Consider the following 18,067-nt stretch of genomic DNA (forward strand, 5'->3'; position numbering starts at 1 on the left):
TGTTGCAAGATGTGTAGTCTTGGCCGGCTAAGCCAGATTGTTATTACAGAAGGAAAAAGAAGACCGATAGGAAAGACAAGAAATCGGGTAGGGAAGGAAAAGGAGTGTGTGGGTGTGTGGAAGGGAGAAAAATGTCTGATATCCCACGTGGTGGTCAGGATTCAACAAGAGGTGGTAGGGGTGGTGATGTCATCTGCCTCGCTTTCTCTGGTCCAGTTAGGTTAGGACATCTTTCAGGATTGGAAAGAAGAAGGTCTGTGGTCCCAGGAGATGGTGGGGGTGGCAGCCATGATGGTGAAGCTGATTCCTTCCCATTTTTCTCATCTTTCAGTCAGCTAGTGTCAGGGTTGCCTTTGGTCATCTATATTTCCCCCCGAAGTAGTTTCTTAAAATCCCAAAGAGGAGTGATAGGCAGAATAGTCTGTCCTCTTATTATTTTGTCTACTAATAAACTTCTACTTTTCGACACACCAAATTTGGTTAATTGATTTTCAGACTCAATTCTCCTGTTTCCCAGGTATAATCTTAACACAGTCCTTGAATTAGATCAGCAAGCCTTTTTATTTATACCAATTCAGTCCGTCTCCCTCTTGTAACTTTTTGTCATTGTTTATTATAAGTTATTGTGATTCTTTATGAATTTTCACAGTTGAGCTTATGGTTAGGGTCTGTATAATAATGTTTTATAGGAAAAGGTTAAAAAGATTTGTAATGGTGTTTTGCCACGGTACTAAGCAGATTGAAGTCTCTGTAGACCAAACCTTGTTTATAGCTGTTTAATATTGGACAGCAACAGGGTCTTATTAACACCTTTAATTGTTTGAGTCCATCTATTCCATCTAAATTAATAAACACCCCCCTTCCACAGCTGCTTCAGAGGAATGCCCACTCAGTCTAAGGCCCCAAGCTGTTGCCTTTCTCTGGGCAGGGACCTACATCCCACTCTTTGCTGGCTGGGGGCTTTGAGCTGCAGTCCTCTTGCCCTTCACTGTGATTATCCCCAAGCAGGTCTGACAAACATCCAGCCTCCTGCTTTTTAGTTACTCTGCAATGACGGTAACTTACCAGATACCATGCAGCTGTTTCAAAGCAGGGTATGTTTATTCAAGGATAAAAGCATGCAGAGAAAACATAAAACAAAAACAGGGATTTAAATGCTTTATCAATAGCTCTCCATCAGTTCTGTGGAGACCTTTGCAGGTTCCAATCTTTCCAACCCTCCAGCAAGTTTGGGTCCTGACCCCTTGCACAAAAGGTGTTGTCTTTTTGCTGAATCAAAAAGACTCTGTCTCAGTTCAAGATGGCCCTTTTAAACCAAAAGCCCTTTCTTCTTGATCTCTAGTACTGCTCTGACCCAGAATATGCAAGCCACCCTAGGGGGTGGTACTTCTCTGAAGCTGTTTACAATCACAGGGAGTGCAATTATTACCCCACACGCTGTTTTTAGTTCCTGGAGGAGCTGTGGTAACCCTACCTGGGGAGTAGAAGAATTCCTAGCCCACAACAATATAAAGAACATTGATATATTTAAAACAATATGGTTCCCAAAGATACTGCATGTGGTTGCAATGTCTGTCACGTTACTATTTCAGAGATTTTTAACCGAAGTGACAAATGTCTAGGAAAAGGAAACTTAAAGATGCAGACAATATTTGGCTTGCTGATTTGTCAGAATTGTTGAAGTGCACATGCTTAAGGATCTCTTGCAGCATACAATGCAGTAAACAGCTTTGGAGACTAAACAATTCATCTTCCCTTTCGCTGTTAATTACTCCTGATAAGCTGTCTATTGTGAGTAAAGGAAAGAGCTGTAGAGATAACTGTCATAAAACAAATTGGAATGTCACACATTTTTGTTTGTCCCTCAAGGGTGTGAAAGTGCACAGGTGTCTCATTCTAGTGGCATAAATAACCAAATGTGAATGAATATATACTAATACTCCATTCACATTTAGAAACCATCATCCTGTCACCATGGCAAAAATGGTTCTCAATTGATACATCTTAGGGCTGGTCCACACTAACCTCCCACTTCGAACTAAGATACGCAACTTCAGCTACGTTATTCACGTAGCTGAAGTCAAACTATCTTAGTTCGAACTTATCGCGGGTCCACACGCGGCAGGCAGGCTCCCCCGTCGACGCCGCATACTCCTCTCGCGGAGCAGGAGTAGCGGGCGTCGACGGCGAGCACTTCCGGGATCGATTTATCGCGTCTAGACAAGACGCGATAAATCGACCCCAGAAGATAGATTGCTTACCGCCGGACCCGGAGGTAAGTATAGACGTACCCTTACACTTGGCATCAATTCCCTTCTCCCCCCCCCCACCCCCCCAAGGTATGAGTGGGCTACATCTGTTATATATGTAACCCTGGCCATCACAGGAATGGTCTTGACACCAAGACTTAAATCCCCCACATTGAAATGTGTTTTGCTGCTGGATGGACCCTTTCCACCCCACCCACACGCGCACACACCTCTTTTTGGTTGCATCTTAATTTCAAATAATTTAGCTGTCAGAGCGCTGCTTGCTTCTGCAACAACCAAAAACAATTTAACAAGTAGTTCATCTAATAGTATGTAACAGTTGCCTAATTGGAGTAGAAAATGCTAACATTAGCTGTAAGTAAAAACAAACTCTAAACCTAAATGTAGCCAGCTGTAGGGAAACTAATTATCTTAAGAAAAGAAACAGTAAAAATGGTACATATATAACAACTTGATAAAATGGATTTGTCTTGACTGGCTGGGATAGAGAATATAATGAGCTAAGTTTGTCCCTTTTGTAACTCCCTTGACTGTATTGGCAGTAAATTGAGTAAAGTTGGGCCAAATATATTTTTTTATTTTTGGGTGTTGTCCTTTTTCCATTGGAGTAGAATGAAGGGAGTGTCTTCTCTTCAGATTCAGTCATGCAAATCCCCACCTATCAGAAGCTTAAGAGATGTAGTTCCAAAATGTCCTCTAGGACAGGTATTGGCATGTCTGTTCTGTTGTAGCCAGAAGAATCTCTAGACTACCCATGGGGAAAAAGGAATTTCTAATAATAAGCTGAAAATAATAACCTAACTGGGAATGAGCAACAGGGGATGGATCACTTGATTACCTGTTATGTTCATTCCCTTTAGGGCAGGGGTGGGAAAACTATGGCCCATGGGCCGCATCCGGCCCATCGGACCTTTTAATCCAGCCCTTGAGCTCCCACCAGGGAGTGGGGTCGGGGACTTGCCACTTGTGCAGCAGCTCCGGTTGGCTCCCGGAAGCAGAGGCAGCCAGGGGGCTCCGCACACTGCCCCCCGCCCCACGCACCAGCTCTGCAGCTCCCATTGGCTGGGAACTGCAGCCAATGGGAGCTGCAGGGGTGGTGCCTGTGGACGGTGCAGTGCACAGAGCAGTGTGGCCCCGCCTCTGCGTGGGAGCCGGAGGGGGGATGGGCTGCTGTTTCCAAGAGCCGCTTCAGGTAAGCACTGCCCGGATCCTGCACCCCTGAGCCTCCCCCTGCGCCCCAATCCCCTGCCCCAGCCCTGATCACACTTTTTAAACCCTTTGATTGCAGTCCAGAGCACCCTCCTGCACCCAAACCCCTCATCTCCAGCCCCATCCCAGTCTGCACCCCCAGCTGGAGCCTCACCCCCATGCACCCCAATCCCCTGCCCCAGCCGAGAACCACTTCCCGCCCTCCGAACCTCTCCATCCCAGCCCAGAGCACCCTCCTGCACCCCAAACCCCTCATCCCCAGCCCCAACCCAGAGTCTGCACCCCAATCACCTGCCCCAGCCAACCCGCCATACAATTTCCATACCAAGATGTGGCCCTCAAGCCAAAAAGTTTGCCCACCTCTGCTCTAGGGCACCTCGCATTGGCCATTGGCATGCTTAATGTGTGCCAGGGCTTGCTGGGACTGAGCATCAGCACTTCTAGGCTTGGCAGTTCATAGCCTTGGCACTCTGGGCTACCAGTCAGTAGCTGCCGCTCTCTGGCCACCCAGCTCTGAAGGCAGCACCACCGCCAGCAGCCGCACAGAAGTAAGGATGGCAATATGATACCATACCATCCTTACTTCTGCACTGCTGCTGGTGGCGGCATGACCTTCGGAGCTGGGTGCTCGACCAGCAGCTGCCGCTCTCTGGCCACCCAGCTTCAGTTCCGGCACCTCTGTCATTGCAAATTAAGCACTGCCCCACTGCCTCCCCATTCATCCCCACCCCGAGCCACGTTGCCTCTCCCCCTTCTATTGCCCTAAGCTCCCTTTTACGGCCTCACACCCCAGGCATGCCCCACTCCTTGTCACTTGACCTTAGCACCCCCTGACCATGGCACCCTGGGTAGTTGCCCACCCGTAAGGCCAGCCCTGATGGTCGTTTACTAAACTGGGTTGTGCTAGAGCACATGATGGGCATTTGTTAAGAGTGTGGCCAGATCCTTCACAGTAGAAACACAGCCCATGGGGTGACAGCACTCTTTTTCCTTAGGGATCACATGAGGGCAGACAGTATCATAGATCATAGAATCATAGAATCTCAGGGTTGGAAGGGACCTCAGGAGGTCATCTAGTCCAACCCCCTGCTCAAAGCAGGATCAATTCCCAACTAAATCATCCCAGCCAGGGCTTCGTCAAGCCTGACCTTAAAAACCTCTAAGGAAGGAGATTCCACCACCTCTCTAGGTAACCCATTCCAGTGCTTCACCACCCTCCTAATGAAAAAGTTTTTCCTAATATCCAACCTAAACCTCCCCAACTGCAACTTGAGACCATTACTCCTTGTTCTGTCATCAGGTACCACTGAGAACAGTCTAGATCCATCCTCTTTGGAACCTCCTTTCAGGTAGTTGAAAGCAGCTATCAAATCCCCCCTCATTCTTCTCTTCTGCAGACTAAACAATCCCAGTTCCCTCAGCCTCTCCTCATAAGTCATGTGCTCCAGCCCCCTAATCATTTTTGTTGCCCTCCGCTGGACTCTTTCCAATTTTTCCACATCCTTCTTGTACTGTGGACACAAGTACTCCAGATGAGGCCTCACCAATGTCGAATAGAGGGGAATGATCACATCCCTCGACCTGCTGGCAATGCCCCTTTATACAGCCCAAAATGCCATTAGCCTTCTTGGCAACAAGGGCACACTGCTGACTCATATCCAGCTTCTCGTCCACTGTAACCCCTACGTCCTTTTCTGCAGAACTGCTGCCTAACCACTCGTTCCCTAGTCTGTAGCAGTGCATGGAATTCTTCCACCCTAAGTGCAGGACTCTGCACTTGTCCTTGTTGAACCTCATCAGGTTTCTTTTGGCCCAATCCTCTAGTTTGCCTAGGTCCCTCTGTATCCTGTTCCTACCCTCCAGCATATCTACCACTGCTCCCAATTTAGTGTCATCTGCAAACTTGCTGAGGGTGCAGTCCACACCATCCTCCAAATCATTAATGAAGATATTGAACAAAACCATCCCCAGGACCGACCCTTTAGGCACTCCGCTTGATACCAGCTGCCAACTAGATATGGAGCCATTGATCACTACCCGTTGAGCCCAACGATCTAGCCAGCTTTCTATCCACCTTATAGTCCATTCATCCAGCCCATGCTTCTTTAACTTGGTGGCAAGAATACTGTGGGAGACCGTTTCAAAAGCTTTGCTAAAGGCAAGGAATAACATGTCCACTGCTTTCCCCTCATCCACAGAGCCAGTTATCTCGTCATAGAAGGCAATTAGGTTAGTCAGGCATGACTTACCCTTGGTGAATCCATGCTGACTGTTCCTGATCACTTTCCTCTCCTCTAAGTGCTTCAGAATTGATTCCTTGAGGATCTAGCTGCATGGGTTCAGAGTCCATTTTGGAGACAGGTCCCAAGAGATGCTGGGGGTGTGGTGGCTGCCTGTTGTTGATGCATATGATGAGGTCAATGAAGGCATCTAGGTTGATCAGCGCCTCGACACAAGCTAGCTCATCCTTAACCCCCTTGCATAGTCCTCACCAGAACTGGTAGAACTGAGCTGTTTTGTTCCACTCAGTGTACGAGACTAGTTGCCAAAAGTGAGTAACACAGGAGGAGGCCAGTCCCTGCCCCTGACTGAGTTTTGCACAGGGCCGCCTCCGCTGAGCAGAAAATGCCTGGAGGAAGGTATCTCAGTTAGATAGCGTCCGGGTCACTTGTTCGAGCAGGGGCAAGGTCCGATTCAGTGCAACTCCCATTACGAGGCTAGTAATGAGTTTTCCTTTTGCTTGTTTGATGGGGTAGTATTGGGGTTGAAGCAGAAACAGCAGTTGGCATTGGTTAATAACCCCCCCCTGAATTTTTGGTAGTCCCCATTAAAATGCTCTGAGAAGGGGTCACAGGAGTTCTGGGTCCGGGTACACGGCCATAGCACATACCCCAGTGCAGCATTCTCGCCCACAGCTGAGCCATCTGCTCTCTTAGCATCTGCAGCATGGTGTGCCAGCTGGGCCCACAGTCCCACATTTTCTTCATTGAGCTAGGTAGATTGCTCTCAGAATTTGCTCCCCATGCTGTGAGCCCAAGTATCGCAGCTTGCAACAGAGAACCAAGCTCTGTGCAGGCAATCAACTTATGCAGGCATCTTGGTAGGGAGTGGACCGTTACCTCCATATTCCCTCAGAGTAGGCCTTCGCCACGGTCTAGAGTGGTCCAGGCAAACTGTCAGGATCCTGACAAGGGCAGTTGGGACCAAGGATCAGAGCAGGGTCAAACCTGAGGCTGAAATAGCAGAGGAGTTCATAGTCAATCTCTGAGAATCAGCATCCCAGTGCGGTTTCAGGGTGTGGATTAAGAGGCAAGGTACAAATCAAACTGAGGTCAAAGCCAGGAATTTAAGAGAGGAAAGCAGGCGGCTACAGGAGATCAGTGCTGTCACTTGGATACTTCCTGAAACACCCCTTTGGATTCATATAGGGGCAGGAGCCAATCAGGATGCATGAGGCTGCTGCCTGTTGGATCCCCTGAGGTGAGACTTCCTATGGTCTCTGTCTGCAGCAGGTTGTGGGTAGTGGAGCATGAGCCAGTTACAGCTGCTACTGGGTGGAAGCGTGGAGGTGTTTGCTACTGATCAGCTTTGCAGGCCCAGATTCAAGACCCACTGGGCCTTACACCTGGGAAATTTTTGCAAGAGATTGGGGAGATGAGTTGATAGAAGCCTAGTCTCTAGCCATCTTTGTTTTCATTAGGTATGTTGGAGTATCTGATGGACAAGTCATTGGGAGCCTTCTAGGTTAGCGTCTTTTTATTTCCATTTCTTAAAACTAGTGACTTATCTTAAATGTCCACTTAGATAACATTCCAGTGGTGGCTGCTCTTCAGAGGCAAAACCATGGGCATTTTGGGCCAAATTTGACATTGTCTCCTCTTACAAGTGCCTGCCTCCTCTACCCTCCCCCACAATACAAAACCATTATTTGAAGTCAGTAGGATTGCTTAAGATGTAAATCTGTGTTGAATTTGGCATACTATACATTGTTTTTTCCCAAAATATGTTTCTTACTATCACTCTTGCTCTTAACAGGAACTAATTGCTATATTGATTATTTTTCAATTATCCAAAGTAAGGAAGGATATTAGAAGAAAATTCAGTTTAAAAACAAAATCTTTGAGCAAACTTGTACTTTGTATAGGGTTATGGATAACTTTTTTTCCTGTGACTGTTCCAGGAAAATGTCCCAGTAATGATATAATCAGTTAATCACTGAAGGTAATTAACAAATTGCAGCATAGACATGGCCTTTTGGATTTGAAGCTGCTGCATTCTATAAAAATTACATTGATTGACAGAGGGTTCTATTATTAGACTTTTGGAAGGAACATTCAACCAATGAGATCTACAGTTCTGGCTGAAATAATTGGCAAAGTGCTAACTTAATTATAAAGCCATATTGGAAATATCACTATGTGCTCTCCCAATATGTCTGAAATCTGTAGACATCTGACAGAAAAAATAATGCTGAACACAAAATATAATTGCCTATGTCACAGTTCAAGGCAACTGCAACCTGTATTCATTCTCCAGCAAGCGCTCCTACTATAAGGTCCCAGCTCCTCAGCCATCACCTCTGTTGAATAGACACCCATGTCTCTCTCCCTTCTGACCAGGGTTTTTCCAAGCAGCACAGTTCCCTGCCTACCCTGGGAGTTCCCCAGCAAGGCAAACTGCCTAAGCAGGCTCGCTTTGTTTTCTTCCAGAAGCTATGTAGCAATGTAATTGCCCACAGTTAAGATACCTCCCAGCTCTTTATAAGCAATCACATTTATTTTTAAGGTGAAAGCATTGAAGAGAAAATATATTACAAAAAAATAAAAGAACTTACCCGCATGCTAATAAGCTTACCAGAGATCACCCCCTCAGTCCAACAAGAACTCTGGTAGAAGTCAGTTCTTCAAACCCAACAAAGGATTTTTTCCTGTGGCTACAGGTTCGTAACAGCTGTTACCTCAGAACAAGCACCCCTATGAATAGGTTAGCCTTTCTTTTATACAGTCTAGGACAGTGGTGGGCAACCTGCGGCCCATCACGGTAATCCACTGGCAGGCCTCCAGACAGTTTGTTTACATTCGCACAGCCGCGTGCAGCTCCCAGTGGCCGCAGTTCGCCATTCCCGGCCAATGGGAGCTGCAAGAAGCAGCAGTCACCACATCCCTGCGGCCCACGCCGCTTTCTGCAGCTCCCATTGGCCGGGAACGGTGAACTGCGGCCACTGGGAGCTGCGGGCGGCCATGCAAATGTAAACAAACTGCCTGGCGGCCTGCCAACAGATTACCCTGACGTGCCACAGGTTGCCCACCACTGGTCTAGGACTTTGATCTTCAGAGACTTTGAGTAGGTAATCAGCCAGAGAGTGATCCTCTCCTCAGGGCATAGCTTCTAAAGGTTAGATCTGATGGTGAGAATTTACATTCCTCTCCCCCTAGGTATTTCCTAGGAAACCCACTTTATTTTGTCTATCCTGCATGTTCCTTCCTGTCTGGCACATTGTTTAAAATACTCCTTTTGAAGCTCAAAACACTTCCCAAGGTATACACTGGCCACATTTCCCCCCTAGAGAAGTTATGTAAAATCCCACAATAATAGATAAATGCAAAGTTTGTAATACAAATGACTCCACAGCTATTTAAATTTAATTCAATAAGATCTTCCAAAGATATTGCAGGAAATTGGCCTATACATCACAGCCTATATTGATTCACAATAAAGTACAAGATAAATAGCTTGTTACCTAAGTCTACAATTTGTTTTTATCCTTTTACATAAAACAGCTGATGGAGACTCAGCTACTGTATTTACAAAATAGCTTAATTTCAGTTAATGGCCTAATACTGTTGCCTATCATTGTAGGTGGTCAGACTTTGGATTTGCTAAAGATCTGTAGCTGGATCCCCTCAATCATGATTTGTCCCTAGCTCTCATACACTTTGTTCTGAGCTTTGTGATCTTCATTTTCCCATAGGAACAAGGTTGTCTTTAGCAGCTCGGGGATAGAAATTTGGTCTTTAATGTAGCTGGGGTCTAATCTAAAACCGAGTGAGACTAAATAGAGAAGAATTGCTCCAGTTTTTTAAAAGCTACTTTATCCCTGTAACAAAGAGACTATCTACCATTTTTAATGTAGTTAAATTGGGACTGATTTTAAATTAATAAAACTGATACTCAATAAAATGTACTATAATCCATTTGTTTCAATGTTAAAGGGGTGCAGAAATTCCAGGATACTGTAAAAAATTATCTTCATACTTCAGAATGAGAATTATGCATTGAGCCACACTTTCTTCCTTTTTTGTGATTCCCTTGTAGCCAAATTCAGCCCTGCTAAAAGCAGCCATGTCACTGACTTTGCTTTCTCTTTAAATTGGTTTCTGGTCTTCCAAAGATTTAAAATTTAAATTTTCCATTGGGTAAACTTATCTACATTAATAGATTCAAAGGTTGACTGTTCCAGATGAATCCTTTTGCTCAAGCATACATTTTGGATTAATCTATAGGGAGCCTGTTAGGAAACTCAGTAGCCTAGAAGCATGTCTTTAAAGTAATCTTCTAAATGGTGATGTACTGGCCTGAATGGTCATGGTCAAACTTATTGCAGGCAAATGCATGGAATGGAGGAAAGGAGGGACACATGACAGTGCTGGGGTTTTTTTCTTCCATAAGAAGACAGGGAGGAGTTCCCTTGTAACCCTGCCTGAAAATGTAAAAGTAATTATGTAAGGGGGTGGGAAGGAGTAGAATTTGCTTCATGTCCTTATACACCTCTACCTCGATATAACGCTGTCCTCGGGAGCCAAAAAATCTTACCACGTTATAGGTGAAACCGTGTTATATCGAACTTGCTTTGATCCACCGGAGTGCGCAGCCCCTCCCCTCCCCAGAGCACTGCTTTATCACATTATGTCCGAGTTTGTGTTATATCAGGTCGCGTTATATTGGGGTAGAGGTGTACTTTGATTCCTTAAGAGGAATCAAAAGTCACTAATTTAGGGCCTTTGCTTAGCTATAATAAACTGAAGAGGTCACATAAACACATGTTGACAATATGCTTTTGCTCTAAACTCCATTTTGTATAAGGAGCATATGCCCAGCTTTGTGTTAAGTACTACAGTTTAACAGAAGAAAAGTCAGGTTAGGAGAACAATTTAATTTTTTGTAAAAATTGATTGGAAATGAGAGGCAACATATTAGAAGTAATTTAAGTGATCAATGGTTTGTATAAGAAATGACATTTTAAGAAGATATTTAAGAAATCATCGAATCATAGAGCTGGAAGGGACCTCGAGAGGTCATCTAGTCCAGTCCCCTTCACTCATGGCAGGACTAAGTATTATCTAGACTATCCCTGACAGGTGTTTGTCTGACCTGCTCTTTAAAATCTCCAATGATGGAGATTCCACAACTTCCCTAGGCAATTTATTCCAGTGCAATTAACCACCCTGACAGGAAGTTTTTCCTAATGTCCTACCTAAACCTCCCTTGCTGCAATTTAAGCCCATTGCTTCTTGTCCTATCCTCAGAGGTTAAGAAGAACATTTTTTCTCCCTCCTCCTTGTAACAACCTCTTATGTATTTGAAAACCGTTATCACATCTCCCCCTCAGTCTTCTCTTCTCCAGACTAAACAAACCCAATCTTCCCTCATAAGTCATGTTTTCTAGACCTTTAATCATTTTTGTTGCTCTTCTCTGGATTCTTTCCAATTTGTCCACATCCTTCCTGAAATATGGCACCAGAACTGGACACAATACTCCAATTGAGGCCTAATCAGCGCTGAGTAGAGTGGCAGAATTAGTTCTCGTGTCTTGCTTACAACACTCCTGCTAATACATCCCAGAACGATGTTTGCTTTTTTTGCAACAGTGTTACACTGTTGACTCATATTTAGCTTGTGGTCCACTCTGACCCCCAGATCCCTTTCCACAGTACTCCTTCCTAGGCAGTCATTTCCCATTTTGTATGTGTGCAACTGATTGTTCCTTCCTAAGTGGAGTACTTCGCATTTCTCCTTATTGAATTTCATCCTATTTACTTCAAACCATTTCTCCAGTTTGTCCAGATCATTTTGAATTTTAATCTTATCCTCCAAAGCACTTGCAACCCCTTCCAGCTTGGTATCATCTGCAAACTTTATAAATGTACTCTCTATGCCACTATCTAAATCATTGATGAAGGTATTGAACAGAACCGGACCCAGAACTGATTCTTGCGGGACCCCACTCATTATGAACTTCCAGCATGACTGTGAACCACTGATGATTACTCTCTGGGAACGGGTTTTCCAACCAGTTATGCACCCACCTTATAGTAGCTCCATCTAGGTTGCATTTCCCTAGTTTATGGGAAGGTCATGGAAGACAGTATCAAAAGCTTTACTAAAGTCAAGTTATACCATGTCTACCGCTTCCTCCCAGCCACAAGGCTTATTACCCTGTCAAAGAAAGCTATCAGGTTGATTTGACACTATTTGTTTTTGACAAATCCATGCTGACTGTCACTTATCACCTTATTATCTTCTAGATCAGGGGTTCCCAAACTTGGTTCGCAGCTTGCTCAGGGTAAGCCCCTGGCAGGCCGCGAGACGCTTTGTTTACCTGAGCGTCTGCAGGTACGGCCGCTCGCAGCTCCCAGTGGCCGCGGTTTGCCATTTCCGGCCAATGAGAGTTGCGGGAAGTGGTGGTCTGGCCTGCACTACTTCCCGCAGCTCCCATTGGCCGGGAATGGCGAACCGCGGCTACTGGGAACTGCGAGCGGCCATATCTGCAGACGCTCAGGTAAACAAAGCATCTCGCGCCCTGCCAGGGGCTTACCCTGAGCAAGCTGCGAACCAAGTTTGGGAACCCCTGTTCTAGATGATTGCAAATTGATTGCTTAATTATTTGCTCCATTATCTTTCCGGGTACAGAAGTTAAGCTGACTGGTCTGTAATTCCCCGGGTTGTCCTTATTTCCCTTTCTATAGATTGGTACTATATTTGCCTTTTTCCAGTCTTCTGGAATCTCTCCCATCTTCCATGACTTTTCAAAGATAATGACTAATGGCAGATATCTCCTCAGTCAGCTCCTTGAGTATTCTAGGATGCATTTCATCAGGCCCTGGTGACTTGAAGACATCTAATTTGTCTAAGTAAATTTTAACTTGTTCTTTCCCTATTTTAGCCTCTTCTCATCCTACCTCATTTTCACTGACAGTCACTATGTTAGATGTCCAAACACCACCAATCTTCTTGGTGAAAAGCGAAACAAAGAAGTCACTAAGCACCTGTACCATTTCCACATTTTCTGTGGTTATTTTCCCCCCATGATCTATGGGGGGGAAATGGACCATGACGTATTTTATAGACCCTTTCTGTTTGAGATCTCATTACACCTGATTTTTGCTTTTGTTGAAGGAAATGAGTTTTTCCATTAACATAAATGTGAAAGGAATTGGACACTATCCCTTAGAAGAAGTGAAATATGCCAATGAACCATGTGGGTGTCAATATGATGCCACATATGGAATTTCTCTTTTCGGTTAGCTTTTTTAAAAACCTAGGAAATTATACACACACCTCCCAAAAAAACTACCCCAAACCAAAAACAAAAAACTATGTTAAAAGAAAATTAAGTTTGTAAAATCAAGCGCTGGGAAACATTAGAATTAAGGTTGTCTGTACAACCTGAATTTGACCCTCTTGTGCATATGCATTATGATAGTCTTTAATTCTGTGTCCACATACTATTTTTTTCCACAGGACCGCTGCTTCATTCAGTATACAGAATGGACAATGCTCACTTAATGAGCTGCCATTAAATATTGTGTTTTGAACATTGTTCAGTGTGTATGATATCTGACTGCTTCTCAATTGTTAATTTATCTTCACAGCATCCCTGTGAGATGAAGTATTATCCCCATTTTACAGGTGGGGAACTGAGGCACAGGGAGAGTAAAGCTAAAATTGTCCACTAATTTTGGGTACCTTGAGATGAGATGCCTAGGACCAACCTGACTTTTCAGAGTACTTAGCATTATAGCACTTCATGTTTTCAAAGCACAGCTCCTATTGACGTCAGATGTAGTTGTGAGTGCTCAGCACTTCTGCAGGGCATCAGGCTGGACGAGCATAAAATTAGGTGTACACAGTTAGTGACCACCTGTGAAAAGTTTGGTTCATGGGACTTGACTAGCATGAGATAGGAGCTCTTTGGCAAAGACAGAGGTAGAGGCCAGTTCTCCAGGGTAGCATTCAACAGCCTTAACCTCCGTTCTCTTTCTGCTTCATTCAATACATACCTTCCAACTTCTGCAACAAATGAGGCAGACAGCAGTCTCCTTTACCACACAACTCTGACTGATCCTGAGAGCAGGTCCTGTGCATTGAAGGAGACACTGGTCTTGTGGAAAAAATAGTATGTGATTACAGTTGCGATGATAGTCTTTAATTCTGCCTGTGCAGCCTTTAATTCTAGCACTTCCTACCTTTATGAGTAGGGATCTACCAAATTCACGGTCCATTTTGGTCAATTTCATGGTCATAGGATTTTAAAAATCATAAATTTCATGATTTCAGCTATTGAAATCTGAAATTTCTTGGTGTTGTAATTGTAGGGATCCAGACCCAAACAGGAGTTGGGTGGAGGGGGGAAGTCACGAAGTTATTGTGGGGGGGGGTGTGGTTGCAGTACTACTACCCTTACTTCTGCGCTGCTGGTGGCGGCGCTGCCTTCAGTGCTGGGCAGCTGGAGAGTGGTGGCTGCTGGCCAGGATCCCAGCTCTGAAGGCAGAGCCATAGCCAGCAGCAGCACAGAGGTAAGGATGACATGGTATGGTATTGCCATCCTTATTTCTGCTCTGCTGCCTGCAGAGCTGGGCCCTAAGTCAGCAGCCGCCACTCTCCCGCTGTCCAGCTCTGAAGGCAGCAGAACAGAAGTAAGGGTAGCATGGCATGGTATGGTATTGCCACCCTTACTTCTGCGCTGCTGCTGGCAGGCCGCTGCCTTCAGAGCTGGGCACCTGGCCAATAGCCACCACTCTCCGGCCTCCCAGCTCTGAAGGCAACACAGAAGTAAGTGTGGCAATACAGCCACCCCCTGCAACTCCCTTTTGGGTCAGGACCCTCAATTGGAGAAACACTGGTGTCGTTTCCCCTTCCCCTCCCCCCCCCCAGCCCCCTGTGAAATCTGTATAGTATACGGTAAAAGCACACAAAAGACCAGATTTCACAAGAGGAGACCAGTTTTCATGGTCTGTGAAGCGTTTTTCATGGCTGTGAATTTGGTAGGGCCCTACTTATGAGTGCTTGACTTTGCAACCTTAATATTTCAATGTATTTTTGGTGTGTTATATATAATTATAATTAGTTTTTATCCTGTACATTGTCTAATATAAATGAACAGTGCAATCCTAATTCTACACTGTTGTGCATGTGCGTTATGAAACAGTCTGTGGTTATGTAACTAAAGCCTATATTTTTCCAGGGGACCCTTGCTTCATTCTGTGAACAGGAGGGATGATGTATACTGAAGAATCAGGGTTGCTCATTGAATGAGACTATTGTCTGTAGGATCTCTTGCTACAGATGCTAGGAGTGTAGTGAATGATTTAGGGAACTATAGGAAGGGCAAGGGTGATATACCTATACAATGTTAGCAAAAACTGAGGGTTTGTCTGCACTTGAAATGCTGTAGCAGCACAGCTGCAGCTGCGCCACAGTAGTGCTTCAGTTTAGACACTGCCTACTCAAACAGAAAGGCTCTCCCATCAGCGTAGGTAATCCACCTCCTCAAGAGGTGGTAGCTAGGTCAATGGAAGAATTCTTCGGTCAGCCTAGCTTTGTCTCACCAGGGGTTAGGTTGACTTAACTATGTCATTCAGGAGTATGGATTTTTCACACCCTGAGGGAGATAGCCAGGGTCGACCTAACTTTTAGTGTAGACCAGATCTAAAATGCTGTGCATGTTAAAAGATCTATACGTCTGTGCCCTAGACTTTTTATTGAGGAGTACAAATTTAAACACAACTCAAGTAACCATATGGTATTTTTTTCAAAGTAGTTAAAATTACCCCTTGAATTAATCACTTGTCTACCTTGTCACAGAAATTATTGCTGTCCTGCAGAGAATTTGGTGATACACGTTCACAAAAAAAGCATATTTTGCTTAAACACCTTTTCCTAGAAAGGCTTGAGATTCCTGCAGTGTTGGTGCTGCAGTTTACTTTAAATCAATGTGAGGCAGTAGCTGTCATCACAATTAACTCAATGGAATTTCTTCAACCATTAGACATGTTAGTCTTTCTTCTTGCATATCTATCAGCAACTGTGAGTGCTGAAATCTTATCATTACATAGTGGCACTCTAGAGTCAAGATTGAAACTGAAAATGACCTTGCAAATTGTATTTAATGTTTTGAGTAAAAAATTTTTTGTAGGAATCAAATCCAAAGTATCCAAGAATATTGCACTGAAAAATTAGCAAACATTGATATTTTTCAATAGAGTGTAACACATTTAAGAACATTCAGATGTCCTTGTCTTTTAATTCTAGCACTGCTTAACACTTTGTTAATCAACACTGGTGGAGAAAAATCAGCCCCAAATACTGGCAGTTCAAGGTTTTTGGCATCAGCGTAATGAAATGAATTCATTGAAGAATAGTTTAAAATTAATTTTGGTGGTGGTTTTTTCCAGAGTGTATAATTAATTAGTTTATATCTTATATCATATTTCTTTGTTTTCCTTTGTTAGCCTTTAAAATGAAAAGATTTTAATCAGCATCTGTCAAATGTTCTGGCTTGCTCAAAAAAGCAAATTATTTTCCAACATGCTGTCAGAAATAAATGGGTGCATCCTGATGATGCATGGAACTGTGATGCAGCTTTTCTGAAACCCTGAACTCTCTGAAATGTCCTTATTGCTGAGATATAGCGCCACAAATCATATTGAAGTTTCTTTATTTTTAAAGAGTATTTTATATGAGACACGACCAACTGCGTGGTTCAGCAATCTGTGTACTTGCCTTTCAGGCTAACCAACAGCTGACCTGGTTGATATCCTAATCAAAGCAATTTGATCTTGGAAAAGTGCATCCTCCACAGTGTGTTCCTTTTCTAGATATCCAAATAGTTAAAATACCATCATTGCATAAGAATAGTGACAGCACTGACTGCTGCAGTTTAGTACTGGGTTCAGGGCAAGGCCGGTTCCAGGCACCAGCTCAGCAAGCAGGTGCTTGGGGCGGCCAAGGGGAAGAGGCGGCACGTCGGGCTCTTCGGCAGCAATTCAGCGGTGGGTCCCTCGATCCCTCTCGGACGGAAGGACCTGCCTTCGAAGAAGAAAGCAGCATGGTGGAGCTGCCACCAATCGCGCCTTTTTTGTTTCTGCCGCTTGGGGCGGCAAAAACCCTGGAGCCGGCCCTGGTTCAGGGAGAAAAGACACCCCTTACCCAAATCCCCTGCACCTGACAACCACATTGGCAGTGTCTGCATTTCAGGATCATATGGACTGGTCCTTGTCTTACCCCCAAGGGCACAAATCACTCCAAAAGAACAGAGAAGTAGAGCCATGGTTCTGCCCCTCACAGTTTGCAGAGTTAGCTGGCTGTAGAGAGAACACATTGTATCATTCAGAACAATGGTGCGACATGTGCAGACTTCCCGAGCCTCCTGGACCTCAGGGAAGGATTGTCCACCCTCAGTACAATTCCTCCTGTAGTAACTCCAAACTTGGCATTTGGACAAATCAAGTCTAGCCCTTAGTGTATTGAAATGGAGTGGTTTCCTCCCATTGAAGCTCAGGGATGCTGTATGGTTACTGACCCAGACCTCAGCTTCTCACTCTCACCCATTTCCCAGTCCCTTCAGTCCTCTGCTCTTCTGAGCTGCTGAACAAAGCTAGCCTTCCCATTCTCTAAAGTGGCTATTTTAAGAGGTGCTGCCAACACCACCACCACAACAAATCTTTCCTATAAAAGATATGTAAATGGAGAAAGGCGACTCACTGGGCACTCTCCTCCCACACAACTCTGCACAGAGCTGAGCCACACCCAGACTGCCACTGTGAATGGAACTATTCAGACCTGGCCAGGTGGTGGTTTTCAGATTCTCTATAAACCTTCAGAGCTGCAGCCACATCTGAGAAGTCTCTCCAAACGGGGGCAGTAGAACCCCACTTCTTCCTATTGCTTCATTATTGTCTCTGCTGATGGGAAAGAATTTATTACTCCCCATCCATTTTTTTAAATAAACACTTAATAGAAAAAGTGTTCATTTCATTCAAAGGGGGAGGAAGTAGGGCAGTTTAAAAAAAATATAACTAAAATGGCTCATTGTGGGGGACACTCCTTCCAAAGCTTAGAAGAAGGAAAGCTCTGAAAATAGGGACAACACGTTTCTGAATCACTTCAAGGTCCTCCCTGATTGTTCTGTGGCAACCATAAAATTTAACCTCCATAGTTTGTTTATCCCAGTTGTTTACAAAATAATTTGACAATTCTCCTTGTTTGAAATGCTCTATCTTTTTGGTCGGTTTTCCTAGATGTCATATTGCCATTGTGACTATGCATGGGTGAAAAACTTGTATGAGCAAATCTATGCCAAAATCAAT

The 18,067-nt window shown here is 44.5% G+C and overlaps 1 protein-coding gene across 3 annotated transcripts in view; it reads left to right on the plus strand.

Moving 5' to 3' along the window:
* The window catches only part of ERICH1 (glutamate rich 1), a 132,359-nt gene that overhangs the window by 23,003 nt on the left and 91,289 nt on the right, over positions 1-18,067 (plus strand). The window lies entirely within an intron of this gene.

The sequence above is a fragment of the Terrapene carolina genome, unplaced genomic scaffold (genome assembly GCF_002925995.2).
Source record: "Terrapene carolina triunguis isolate 2854851 unplaced genomic scaffold, T_m_triunguis-2.0 Scaffold42, whole genome shotgun sequence".
NCBI lineage: Eukaryota > Metazoa > Chordata > Testudines > Emydidae > Terrapene > Terrapene triunguis.